The sequence below is a fragment of the Xenopus tropicalis genome, chromosome 7 (assembly GCF_000004195.4).
Source record: "Xenopus tropicalis strain Nigerian chromosome 7, UCB_Xtro_10.0, whole genome shotgun sequence".
Lineage (NCBI taxonomy): Eukaryota > Metazoa > Chordata > Amphibia > Anura > Pipidae > Xenopus > Xenopus tropicalis.
The window spans coordinates 36,261,941-36,276,265 of NC_030683.2; the positions used below are offsets into that span (position 1 = coordinate 36,261,941).

Below are 14,325 nucleotides of genomic sequence, written 5' to 3' on the forward strand. Positions count from 1 at the left end.
GCAGAATGCTGGAAATGGTGCCAACAAGATTTTCAGCAAAATTCCATCAGATCCACTCAATTTTTAAAGCATCAGTCGCAATTGCATTAGGCACATCTCCCCTTGGTAACCATGAAAAAGATCATGAAAAATGCAGCATTGTGGCTAAAAAAAATTGAGAATTGCATGAAATTGCATGTTGCTTACTGTAATTGTGGATGCAAATGAGTTTTTTCCCAGAATTTCATCCCAATCGTAGCCAAGAACATTTGCTTTCACTATAGCATACCGCACTTGTTGTTGCATTCATAAGTGAGGCTTATTGTTTTTAGATTATAAATAACTGTCGCTGGCAAAGAAGTACTTAAATACATGTTTGTGCTAAAATTGTAAGTATTTCATGCATGTTTAATAGGTTGTACTCCTTTGTTAGCCTACTACCTGCTTGAGTAAAACAATTGTTACATTTCTAAACATGCAATATTTTTGCCAAACAGATTAGTTGCTGATATAAATGATTGTCAGTTATGTGTGTAAGTAGCAGTTCAATAGAATACTCCAAAGTGCCCTCTTCTGCTTTAGACATAGCGAAGGTCTTATGAGGGAAAAAAAACCCAAAATATTTATATATACTGTATAGTGTAATACTGTTATTACTTTGCAATGTGCACTAACATGTACTTTTTTAAACCAGTGTTAACTTTTACTTGTATCACCCTTTTGTGCCCATTTGTGATATCCCTTTCCGATTGCCAATCTGCTTACTTTGTATTTATCTATTATCTTAATAAACCCCTGTTTGTATTAATGTATTCTACTGTACAGCACTGTGTACATAAGTAGCACTTTATAAATAAAGATATACATACATACATACATACATATGGCACCCAATTGGTTCGCTTGTAGCTCATAAATCTCTGTTTTCCCACCTCTTAGTTTCAGACAGTATTAGAAACCACTTCACATAGGTACATTTCCAACTTTAGGTTAATTTCACGACCTAGTTGTACCATAAAATACGAAAATTGCACTTATTTATATTTGTAAAAATGTGTGTAAGTAACCTATAAACCTGCCCTGGAGGTGTATGTCAGTGAAAGCTTTGCTATCATGTATCTAGCTAACAAGTCCCCTATAGCATGTTACTTATATACATCTAATAACCCTGATATTTGATGTAAAATCAGTGCAACTGTAAACTTGTTGGTTGTTTTGGAGCACTCACCCAGCACCTGATCTGGGTACTAACACTTATATTGTAGTGTCACCCACTGTGACCTACAGCACTTATACTGCATTCGCCTATTTGTGTCTGTAAGTTACCCTCCCATATAGATTGTAAGCTCTACGGGGCAGGGACCTCCATCCTCTTGTGTCTTTGACTCTTAACTTATTACAACTGTATTTATCTTGTATTTATCTGTATATATTGTTATAGGTTGTATTTATCTATCATCTTAATAACCCCCTGTTTGTATTACTGTATTCTACTGTACAGCACTGCGTATATAATTAGCGCTTTATAAAAAAAGATATACATACGTACTATGTTGTTCTTCATAATAAAATCACGAGAAAGAGATTTGCTTACTTGTGTTACTTGAGATTTACTGTTTCCTCAAGCATGGTCCATGCAAACTGCAAAACTGTACCCACAAAGTTTCAGTCCTGGAGCACAATTAGTTGCATAGTTCAGTTGAGTTGAATGAACCCCAAGTGCACATATATACACATACTCTTACCAACCTATCTAACTACTTACATATACACGTATAACTACATATACCAATATCTATTCTAACTTTAGATTTTAGTATCACAATAACCTTGGATGTTATGCTGGTCCAAAAAAATCATCCAAGCCCCTCTTTAAGGCAGTGATCCGAAAACCAGTGGCTCGTGAGTAACATGTTGCTCACCACTCCCTTTATGTTGCTCCCAGTGGTCTTAAAGTAAGTGCCCGTTTTTATATTTCAGGCTTTGAGGCAAGTTTTGGAAGCACAGAGACACAGTTTTACTCCAAGAAGAGCCTCCACATTGGACAACCAAATAGCCAATCACAGTTCTTATTTGGTATCCCCAAAGAACTTTTTTTCATGCTTTTGTGGCTCACCAACACTTTTTACATCTGAGTGCAGTTTACAATTAAAAGAGGATGGGGATCCCTGCTTTAAGGCATTAATAGAATCTGCCACCACAGCATCACCTGACAGGGCATCCCACAACCCCACTGCCCTCACCTTGAAGAACCATTTGCATTGATTTAAATGGAAGTTACTCATATTTATAAATGAGTGAGTACTGTGGGCTAAAAGGCACTGGGGAGACTTACACTGCTATGGCAGATATAAGAGATTATTGGTGCAAATTGTGCTCTGTATCTTGCACTAACAATCACATGTGCACAATTGCTCTGTGGATGGGACCTAAGGAGGCCAATTTTGGAGGTTTTTAGGGATCCAGAACTTTGCTTCCATGGTATTATTACGTATGTTTGCAAAGGTTTTTTTGCACAGAGACTGGACTTCCCACACAAAAAGTATTTGGTATAAATCCAAGTTTTTGTTTACAGTCTTCACTAGGAGTTTGGAGTTAAACTGGATAACAATACTATAATAAATACTTTCCTCCAGACCTACCTTTCTGCTGTCATGGGAGGGTAGAAAATCATTATATAGAGCATACAGAGATCTTACACAGACCAAAGGTTAACATAAAATTGCTGCAAAAGGTAGTTACATAGTTACATAGGGTTGAAAAAAGTCCAGAGTCCATCAAGTTCAACCCATCCAAGTAAACCCAGCACACACAACCCACACCTACCAATCTATACACTCACATACATAAACTATAAATACAACCACTAGTACTAACTGTAGATATGTCCATGTTATGACAGTATGGAAATGTTGGGCTAATTAATCACTGGTTCCCCACACTCACTGTCTCCCTTGCTACAACCTTGGACATTTTGGATTACTCTATATACATGTTGTCATAATTTAGACACCACTGTTATTTATTTTAATTGGTCTGTGTGGTGTATATATACAATATATATATATATATATATATATATATATATATATATATATATATATATATATATATACTGTAAATAAATATCCCGCACTCACAGGGCTTATGAGAACAAAAAATATTATTTATTGGCAAATGACTAACGTTTCGGCTGACACAGCCGAAACGTTAGTCATTTGCCAATAAATAATATTTTTTGTTCTCATAAGCCCTGTGAGTGCGGGATATTTATTTACAGTATCTATCCTCTTGGACATTCTGCACCCAGGCATTCGTTACCCAATGATACGTGAGTGCCTGATCTGCTGAGTCTTTATATATATATATATATATATATATATAAAATAATCATCTGTGGCCAGCACACCCTTCAATGTTTCATCAAAAAATTTTTTATTGTAGATATACAGGTCCTTTTCAAAAAATTAGCATATTGTGATAAAGTTCATTATTTTCTGTAATGTACTGATAAACATTAGACTTTCATATATTTTAGATTCATTACACACAACTGAAGTAGTTCAAGCCTTTTCTTGTTTTAATATTGATGATTGTGGCATACAGCTCATGAAAACCCAAAATTCCTATCTCAAAAAATTAGCATATCATGAAAAGGTTCTCTAAACGAGCTATTAACCTAATCATCTGAATCAACAAATTAACTCTAAAAACCTGCAAAAGATTCCTGAGGCTTTTAAAAACTCCCAGCCTGGTTCATTACTCAAAACCGCAATCATGGGTAAGACTGCCGACCTGACTGCTGTCCAGAAGGCCATCATTGACACCCTCAAGCAAGAGGGTAAGACACAAAAAGAAATTTCTGAACAAATAGGCTGTTCCCAGAGTGCTGTATCAAGGCACCTCAGTGGGAAGTCTGTGGGAAGGAAAAAGTGTGGCAGAAAACGCTGCACAACGAGAAGAGGTGACTGGGCCCTGAGGAAGATTGTGGAGAAGGACCGATTCCTGACCTTGGGGGACCTGCGGAAGCAGTGGACTGAGTCTGGAGTAGAAACATCCAGAGCCACCGTGTACAGGCGCGTGCAGGAAATGGGCTACAGGTGCCGCATTCCCCAGGTCAAGCCACTTTTGAACCAGAAACAGCGGCAGAAGCGCCTGACCTGGGCTACAGAGAAGCAGCACTGGACTGTTGCTCAGTGGTCCAAAGTATGTCATTCGGAAATCAAGGTGCCAGAGTCTGGAGGAAGACTGGGGAGAGGGAAATGCCAAAATTCCTGAAGTCCAGTGTCAAGTACCCACAGTCAGTGATGGTCTGGGGTGCCATGTCAGCTGCTGGTGTTGGTCCACTGTGTTTTATCAAGGGCAGGGTCAATGCAGCTAGCTATCAGGAGATTTTGGAGCACTTCATGCTTCCATCTGCTGAAAAGCTTTATGGAGATGAAGATTTCATTTTTCAGCACAACCTGGCACCTGCTCACAGTGCCAAAACCACTGGTAAATGGTTTACTGACCATGGTATTACTGTGCTCAATTGGCCTGCCAACTCTCCTGACCTGAACCCCATAGAGAATCTGTGGGATATTGTGAAGAGAAAGTTGAGAGACACTAGACCCAACACTCTGGATGAGCTTAAGGCCGCTATTGAAGCATCCTGGGCCTCCATAACACCTGAGCAGTGCCACAGGCTGATTGCCTCCATGCCACGCCACATTGAAGCAGTCATTTCTGCAAAAGGATTCCCGACCAAGTATTGAGTGCATAACTGAACATAATTATTTGAAGGTTGACTTTTTTTGTATTAAAAACACTTTTCTTTTATTGGGCGGATGAAATATGCTAATTTTTTGAGATAGGAATTTTGGGTTTTCATGAGCTGTATGCCACAATCATCAATATTAAAACAAAAAAAAGGCTTGAACTACTTCAGTTGTGTGTAATGAATCTAAAATATATGAAAGTCTAATGTTTATCAGTACATTACAGAAAATAATGAACTTTATCACAATATGCTAATTTTTTGAAAAGGACCTGTATTGTTAAAACCAACGTTTCGGTCCTTATTAGGACCTTTCTCAAGGATGCTTCGGTCCTAATAAGGACCGAAACGTTGGTTTTAACAATATATCTACAATAAAAAATTTTTTGATGAAACATTGAAGGGTGTGCTGGCCACAGATGATTATTTTCTATACAGACATAATTTTGGCTAGCACCCCGCAGAATATTGAGCCTTGGAGTGCGGACACCATTTGGATTGATATATATATATATATATAAAAATATATACGCTACAAATAATTATTATAATTATTTATACACTAGTTAAAATGTTAGGAATTGAGACACTGAATCTCAGTGGCTGAGCCTGTAATAGCTGGATACAAAACTGTAATTCACAAGATTGCCAAGAATTGTATTAGCAAGACCTAGCTACTAGCTTGTGAGTATAGCTGGATGCAGAACTATAACTCACAAGTGCCAGAGAGACAAGGAGTGAAGAGCGTCATTGAGAATACTGGGGAGGCAGTGGCATGGTCAGATGGGCAGGGGGGGCAGGGGTGTAGTCAGGATACTAGACGGATCATCCACAAGGGGGGAACCAATAGCACAGTACCAGAGATTAAACAAAGGCAGAATCTAGAACAGAGCCAAGTTGTAGCCAATAAGCTAGTCCCAATAAGTGTACCAGGCCAATATCAGAAACTAACTGATAGCTGTGAACTAACTACTGAGCAAAACCCCACTTCAATGCACAAAACATGTGTTGAACATGCGTTTGCTCAGGAAACAAGTGAACAGAGGAAAAATCTTTAAAAGCTTACCCTAGCAGTTGATTGGTGGTAGGCTTCAGGTAGGGTTTACCCCCCTTCTTGCTAAAGCGCACCTAGCATAAATATATTTACAGATGCAGCCACAAGTTTTCACATTTTATCTCACCATGTTCAGACACCATGTTTTTAGTGTTACATCCTGCCTCTAGATGGTGTTAAAGTGCAAAGACTTGCCAGCAAAACACAATAGAGAACAGACCATGCAATTTTATTTATTTATTTTTTTCTTCTCTGTGTTAACAGGAACTTGGCTGCATCTGTACATAATTAGATCAAGCAAGTTCATTGTTTGGTTCATCCTCTCATCCATCAGGTACTTTAAGATTAAAAAGCCTGGGGCCCCCACAGGCAATGACCCTGCATAACTTGTGCCCCATCTGGAGTTAATTCAAGTTTCCACAAATCATTATTTGGACATTGTAATGCAACAAAGTGTTCCAGGGACTGTCCTCTTATCTAAGAAAAGGTCAGTGACTATGTTTTGTTCCCAGAACGTTGGTCTTCCCACCAACAAGAACCTGGCATTGTATTTGTACTCATTTCATTAGATAAGGGGGGTCCTGAAAAATGTCGGACCTTCAAAGAAGACCCTGGTCCAAAGGTGGACTCCATCCATCTCAGTGTTCTATATCAACTGTTTGTTTATGAAAATCCCGTCATTGGCACCCAATTTCCTCTCATAATATTATTGTCACAGCCCAATACAAGACTTTGCTTGAACTTCTGTCTTTTTCTAGATATAGCAACCTATCAAACTGCCCTATTTCTTCCAATACTTAAAATGCTCCCTAGAGACCCACTTGTTTAAAGTAGCCTATTTGGTATATTTATCAGAAGTCAACATACAGTAACATGAAGAATCATCACCACTTCTTTTTAACAAGTTATGGGCACCTGGGCCCTTTAATCCTACTGTTTTATTCTATTACTCCTATTTTTTTTTTGTTAAATTATGATTAAACAACTTATCATTAGTGTTTAGCCCACCATGTTTAGGAACCCTAGCACCACCAACCATTGTAAGTGAATGTGAAGTGCTAGACCTGTCATTCATGGTTTGTGGCAAATAACTATTGTATGTATCTGTGTCTTCGTTTTTTTCTTGTGTCCCGTTTAAGTGACTTTATCACCTGTTATTGACTGTAGCTTAGTTTCATTTCTCCCTTGTTTCCTTCCAGAGCTGAGGTCTCCTGAGGGAGATCATAGGATCTTATTCGCTGTATAAAGAACAGCAGCAGCAGTCGGTCACTATTCATTGCAAGAGACCCAGAAGAACAAGCAGAACACACTAGCTATTTCACCCAACATCTCCAAAAAGATTACAAAATTCAGAGAAAAGATCAAGTAATGAAAAATGTTTGGATATGCTGAGTGGCTTTTTATAGAAAAACAATGTTTTCTAACAACATTTTTGGTACAAAAAAAAACAAATAAAAGTGCATTTTGTAAAATCTTTCAGCAATATTTAATTAACAAGAATGTGTTTTGCTTAATGTAGTTGTAGCAAAAGCAACATGTAAAGGTAAAGTACACCCACCGGTTTGGAAAGTTTAGAAAACTATGCATCTTTAGGTTATGAGACATGCTGGACCATGAAAATGCAGATAATCTCTATCAGTGCATCATCAGATTCAGAACCTAGCCCACCTAGAATGATAGCCCACGTAATAGCCCAAGAGACATGACCAACAAGAACCCCCCACCCCTTTACGCCATACAGCTGCAAATTTAAGTACACACTTTGCAGTATTTGCTTTTCTTGATTTCCTATACTGACATCAGGCTTACATATAGGATACAAAAAACTGCCTTTTATTCTATTTTTTTTTTCAATTTATAATATCTTACATTTCTGAGTGGGGGCAAAAGTGAGCAGAATATTTAAAACTCATCTAACTGGATATTCAAACCATTTTCAAATCCAGTAGCTTATATCAGCCCATGTATGGCCACTTTAAGCTGATTATCCATGTTATATCCCAAACCCCATATAAACAGGGCTACCCTTAAAGCAGACCTGTCACCTTAAGAAATAATTCCAAATTGTTTTCTATTGTGGTTGTCAAGCAAAATAAACTTTACTTACAGTATATAAATTATTTTAATCTTAGTTTCTTCAGCCTTGGAATTCACAATTGCAGCAAGCAGGCAGGGGCCATTTTGTGGACACTGTTATCAAAGCAGGCATTGTATCCTGCCAAAATCTTGTTTCTGTGCCAGTATGGGGGGACCTGATACCCATATCCATGCACTGGTTACACAATTAGATGGTGAGGAGGGAGGGGGAATGTGAGGAGAGCAGCGACATCTAAAAAGTTCTGAATTGAAAGTGAAAGTAACTGTCTGCCCCACCCCTATGCCTAAAGCAATCTGAGACCAATGGAGAACAAGGGTGGGCTCTGGTGAATTTTTGTGGCCAATACTATGAGAAAGCAAAAGGCTGTTTTGAAGAGGCCGTGAAAGGGAATCCAGATGATCCTGAATGGAATACTGGACTGGCCACTGTAGTTTATCAGCTGGAGGAATTCCGAGGCAGAAACTGTCCTGCTTTCAAAAGTGTCTCATTCCAGCTATTGGAACGGGCAGTTAAGCTGAATCCAAAGGACTCTGTGATTAAGGTACTTTTGGCTTTGAAACTACAGGAGTTAAAGAAGCAAGAAGAGGCAATGAAGCATATTAAGGATGCCCTAGAATTAACACCAGATCTTCCATATGTGCTTCGCTATGTTGCCAAATTTTACAGGCGAGCTGGGAAGTTTGAGGAAGCCATCAGAGTCCTGAAGAAGGCTGTAAGCATAACTCCTAACTCTGGCTTTCTCCATCATCAGCTGGGGCTGTGCTACAGGCAAATGATCATACAAAGGAAGGGAACAGGAAATGGGAATTACAGAGGGCAAGACACACAAGAAATAAAGGATCTAACTGAAAAGGCCATATTTCACTTTGAAATGGTACTGGAATTGAAAAATTTCTGCATGCACATTTTGATTTAGCGGATATGTACGTCAGATCCAATCAATATCAGAAAGCAGAGGAAACCTATAAAAAGGCCACAGAGCTAACAAGCCTGCCTAAATATGAGAAACAAATAACACATTTAAATTATGGAAAATTTCTGGAAACATGGAAGAAATCTGAAGGCGAAGCTGTAGAACAGTACAAGGAAGGGCTGCGGATTTCAGACAAGAATGAATACAGACAACAGTGTGAGATGTCTCTGAGAAGGATAGCCAATCAGAGGTTAGTGAGAAACCCCAGTGATGCCTCAGGGATTGCTTGGCTTCATCAGTAAGGAAAACCAGGACTAGTTAATTGGAATTAAAAGATATGAAAAAGCTGTAAACAATGATCCATCCATGATGAATATTTGAGAGTTCTCTTTGAATGAAAAAAATCATTTAAAATCATCTATATAGATGTACAACACATTTTAAATTAGCATTTTTTTGGGCAGGTCTAGACTTGTCAAATAATTCAGTACTTAATAGAAACCATCTGATATAACCTGTATAAGTGCTGATTGCCTGATTTATTTGGGGATAACCATGGCAATTACCCAGACCACAAAAGATGTTCTGGTATATTGCCACAAGAATATAACCTCACTGCCTTTATATCCCAAATGCTGGTGTCAAAACGTGGCTGACTGAGCCCATCTTCCACACACTCCCTTGGATGCTTGGATGCCTATAGGGAAGCATTTTCATGTGGATAACATGAGCATTATTCAAGGGGAATGTGTGGACTTCGGATTGGTGATGGATTTGGTTGGGCATGGGAGAGATTTAAGGTGGCCACACACGTGGCGATCTGACAATGTTTTCCTGCGACCAGTCTGGGTCAGACTGCTGTGTACCCTGGCCCTGCATATGATATTATGCAAACATTAACATTAAAGCATCAAAAACTTGCATCCCTCCACATAGCACTGCACAGCTGCTTCTCTGGTTACCACATGGTAGTGAGATACGGGGTGACATTCAGAAGGTAAGTAGTGTTTGGGCAATCCTCACTTAAAGGGAAAATATACCCTCTTTTAGACATAAGCTCGTTTAGTTGGACATATGTAAAAAAAACTTTCATAAATACTAAACTGTTGAAAATAAATATACATTTTTTATTTCTTACAGACATACCCGATTTCACAGTTTCAAACCATGATAGAGCATCTGAATCTGCAAGGCATCCTATTTTAACTGTGCCATTATAAAAGGAAAGACTATATAATACTACAAGAATGCTTCGTTATGAATTCATATTATTTGCATTAAATGCCAACACAGAAATCAGTGCAGTCTGCATCAGAGTTGAATGTTAATCAGCAATATATCACAAGCTTCTCTAACAAATGTTGGCTTCCTTTCTGCTAATAATTTGGTGATTTGTGACAATCCCTAATCTTTGTCCCCCAAATCAGAACACACTGAGCACGTGCGAGGTCAGCCGACACTCAATAGATAGCCTTACAAAATGGCAAACCCCTGTGCACAACTTAAAGACACATTTTTACGTTTATAGGTCTGTGTCTGCTGAACCTGTTGGCTGGTATAATAAGTTTAGTATATAAAATGCGGCACCTCTAGCCATATGCTTTGTTAGGTTTTAGTTCTTTTTAAATACAAAGTCATTACTTAAACAAGTGCATTGTTCAAAGTTACATTTTAGATGAAATGTGTCATGTTTTTAACCCAGAATGCACCATTTTCCAATGTTATTGCCGTTGCAAAGTGAAGATCCAACTGAAGCAATTGTGCCCATTGGGCCAGATTCAGTTTGATAATAAAAGCTATTCTCCTAATTCAGTTCCAGATTTTCCCATAGAGATTGATGCAGTTCAAAAAAATGTGCTTTTAAAGCATTCAATTTAGCTGGGACAGCAGAAACTTTCATCAGGTACAAGGAAGCAAATAAAGCATGCAAAAAAGCTATCAGGCAAGCTAAAATAGAAATGGAAAGGGATATTGCTGCTAGGAGTAAAAAGAATCCAAAATTATTTTTTAATTATGTGAATAGTAAAGTTGGTTGATAAGAACGGGGAAAAAACAGAAATTTTGAACTCTTATTTTTTTTCATCTGTCTATACATCTGAGGAGCCAGCTAATGAAGGCTTCCCTTTTAATATGCCCAGTTCTAGTAATTTAGCTACTGACGCATGGGTCACTCGGGAGGGAATTCAAAAGAGACTTGAACATGTAAAGGTAAACAAAGGTCCAGGGCCGGATGGGATTCATCCCAGGGTATTAAATGAGCTGAGCGCTGTGATTGCCAAACCTCTTCACTTAATTTTTCAGGATTCATTGAGGTCTGGCATGGTGCCGAGAGACTGGCGAATTGCTAATGTGGTGCCATTATTTAAAAAGGGATCCCGTTCTCAGCCTGAAAACTATAGGCCTGTTAGTCTGACATCAGTAGTAGGAAAACTTTTGGAAGGGGTAATAAGGGATAGGGTACTTGAATACATTGCAGTTCACAATACTATTAGTTTGTGCCAGCATGGTTTTATGTGTAACAGATCTTGCCAGACTAATTTAGTCGCCTTTTATGAGGAGGTGAGTAGGAACCTCGGTGCTGGAATGGCAGTTGATGGGATCTACTTGGACTTTGCTAAAGCGTTTGATACAGTACCTCACAGAAGGTTAATGATCAAATTGAGGAATATTGGCCTAGAACATAATATTTGTAATTGGATAGAAAACTGGCTGAAGGATAGAGTACAAAGAGTGGTTGTAAATGGAACATTTTCTAATTGGACCAGTGTGGTTAGTGGAGTACCGCAGGGGTCAGTCCTTGGTCCTTTGCTTTTTAACTTGTTTATTAATGACCTGGAGGTGGGCATAGACAGTACTGTTTCTAGTTTTGCTGACAACACTAAATTGTGCAAAACTATAAGTTCCATGCAGAATGCTGCTGCTTTGCAGAGCGATTTGACAAAATTGGGAAACTGGGCAGCAAACTGGAAAATGAGGTTCAATGTGGAAAAGTGCAAAGTTATGCATTTTGGTAGAAATAATATAAACGCAAACTATCTACTGAATGGTAGTGTGTTGGGGGGATCCTTAATGGAGAAGGATCTAGGGGTTTTTGTTGATAACAAGTTGTCTAATGCCAGGCAGTGTCATTCTGTGGCTACTAAAGCAAATAAAGTGCTGTCTTGTATAAAAAAGGGCATTGACTCAAGGGATGAAAACATAATTTTGCCTCTTTTTAGGTCCCTGGTAAGGCCTCACCTTGAGTATGCAGTGCAGTTTTGGGCTCCAGTCCTTAAGAAGGATATTAATGAGCTGGAGAGAGTGCAGAGACTGCAACTAAACTGGTAAAGGGGATGGAAGATTTAAACTATGAGGTGAGACTGTCGAGGTTGGGGTTGTTTTCTCTGGAAAAGAGGCGCTTGCGAGGGGACATGATTACTCTGTACAAGTACATTAGAGGGGATTATAGGCAGTTGGGGGATGTTCTTTTTTCCCATAAAAACAATCAACGCACCAGAGGTCACCCCTTTAGATTAGAGGAAAGGAGTTTCCATTTGAAGCAGCGTAGGTGGTTTTTCACGGTGAGGGCAGTGAGGTTATGGAATGCCCTTCCTAGTGATGTGGTAATGGCAGATTCTGTTAATGTCTTTAAGAGGGGCCTGGATGAGTTCTTGATCAATCATAATATCCAAGGCTATTGTGATACTAATATCTACAGTTAGTACTAGTGGTTGTATTTATAGTTTATGTATGTGAGTGTATAGATTGGTAAGTGTGGGTTAGGTGTGCTGGGTTTACTTGGATGGGTTGAACTTGATGGACACAGGTCTTTTTTCAACCCTATGTAACTATGTAACTATGTAACTATGTAACTATAGGGGTGGGGCCTCTGGTGCGTTGATTGTTTTTATGGGAAAAAAGCACACCCCCTATCTGCCTATAATCCCCTCTAATGTACTTGTACAGGGTAATCATGTCCCCTCGCAAGCGCCTCTTTTCCAGAGAAAACAACCTCAACCTCGACAGTCTCACCTCATAGTTTAAATCTTCCATCCCCTTTACCAGTTTAGTTGCAGTCTCTGCACTCTCTCCAGCTCATTAATATCCTTCTTAAGGACTGGAGCCCAAAACTGCACTGCATACTCAAGGTGAGGCCTTACCAGGGACCTATAAAGGGGCAAAATTATGTTCTCATCCCTTGAGTCAATGCCCTTTTTTATACAAGACAGCACTTTATTTGCTTTAGTAGCCACAGAATGACACTGCCTGGCATTAGACAACTTGTTATCAACAAAAACCCCTAGATCCTTCTCCATTAAGGATCCCCCCAACACACTACCATTCAGTAGATAGTTTGCGTTTATATTATTTCTACCAAAGTGCATAACTTTGCACTTATCAACATTGAACCTCATTTTCCAGTTTGCTGCCCAGTTATCTAATTTTGTCAAATCGCTCTGCAAAGCGGCAGCATCCTGCATGGAACTTATAGTTTTGCACAATTTAGTGTCATCAGCAAAAATAGAAACAGTACTCTCTATGCCCACCTCCAGGTCATTAATAAACAAGTTAAACAGCAAAGGCCCAAGGACTGACCCCTGCGGTACTCCACTAACCACACTGGTCCAATTAGAAAATGTTCCATTTACAACCACTCTTTGTACTCTATCCTTCAGCCAGTTCTATAGATTAGAGGCAGGGGCTTCCATTTGAAGCAGCGTAGGTGGTTTTTCATGGTGAGGGCAGTGAGGTTGGGGAATGCCCTTCCTAGTGATGTTGTAATGGCAGATTCTGTTAATGCCTTTAAGAGGGGCCTGGATGAGTTTTTGAACAAGCATAGTATCCAAGGCTATTGTGAAACTAATATCTACAGTTAGTATTAATGTTTGTATATATAGTTTATGTATGTGAGTGTATAGATTGGTAAGTATAGGTTGAGTGTGCTGTGTTTACTTGGAAGGGTTGAACTTGATGGACTCTGATCTTTTTTCAACCCCATGTAACTATGTAACTATGTAAATTCAGGCCTGATGCTTACTGTCACACACAGTGTCAATTTGTGTACATTTATGTGTGCTGTAAATAAGCCCTAAAATCTTTACACCAAAGCCAGTAGTGATGTCCATTACTGCGTGACTATCCAGAAAAGATAATGATCATTATCTATCTGTAATCCCATTAAAAATGATTTTTCACGCAAGGGAAGCATGAAGCATTCGTACAAACATGGGCAGCATGGGTGGTACACCTGGAATCTTTCTGAGGGAAAAGCTATACCACGAACTAGGGGCAAAAACATATGTAACAACCAAAACTAAGGTAGAATTAAACAATAGGAGCGGAACGGCTGTGCGACCTATCAGGTTTTATTCTTCTATTTTAATCTTCTATCTCTCTCTTTTTATATATTGTTAAAAGGACTTAATTTTCTCTTTGAATGTTAATGTTTTCCCATCCCAACCACATGTGATGTCTTAACAGAAGGCTAATAGTAACTGTTCCAGAATGGTACCACATTATGATGCGAATCCCAATATAGCGGACTT

General features: G+C 38.9%; 1 pseudogene; it reads left to right on the plus strand.

Annotated features, from left to right (window-relative positions):
• The first annotated feature begins 6,377 nt into the window (after positions 1-6,377).
• Positions 6,378-9,133, plus strand: LOC100489891 (annotated as a pseudogene).
• The last annotated feature ends 5,192 nt before the right edge of the window (positions 9,134-14,325 follow it).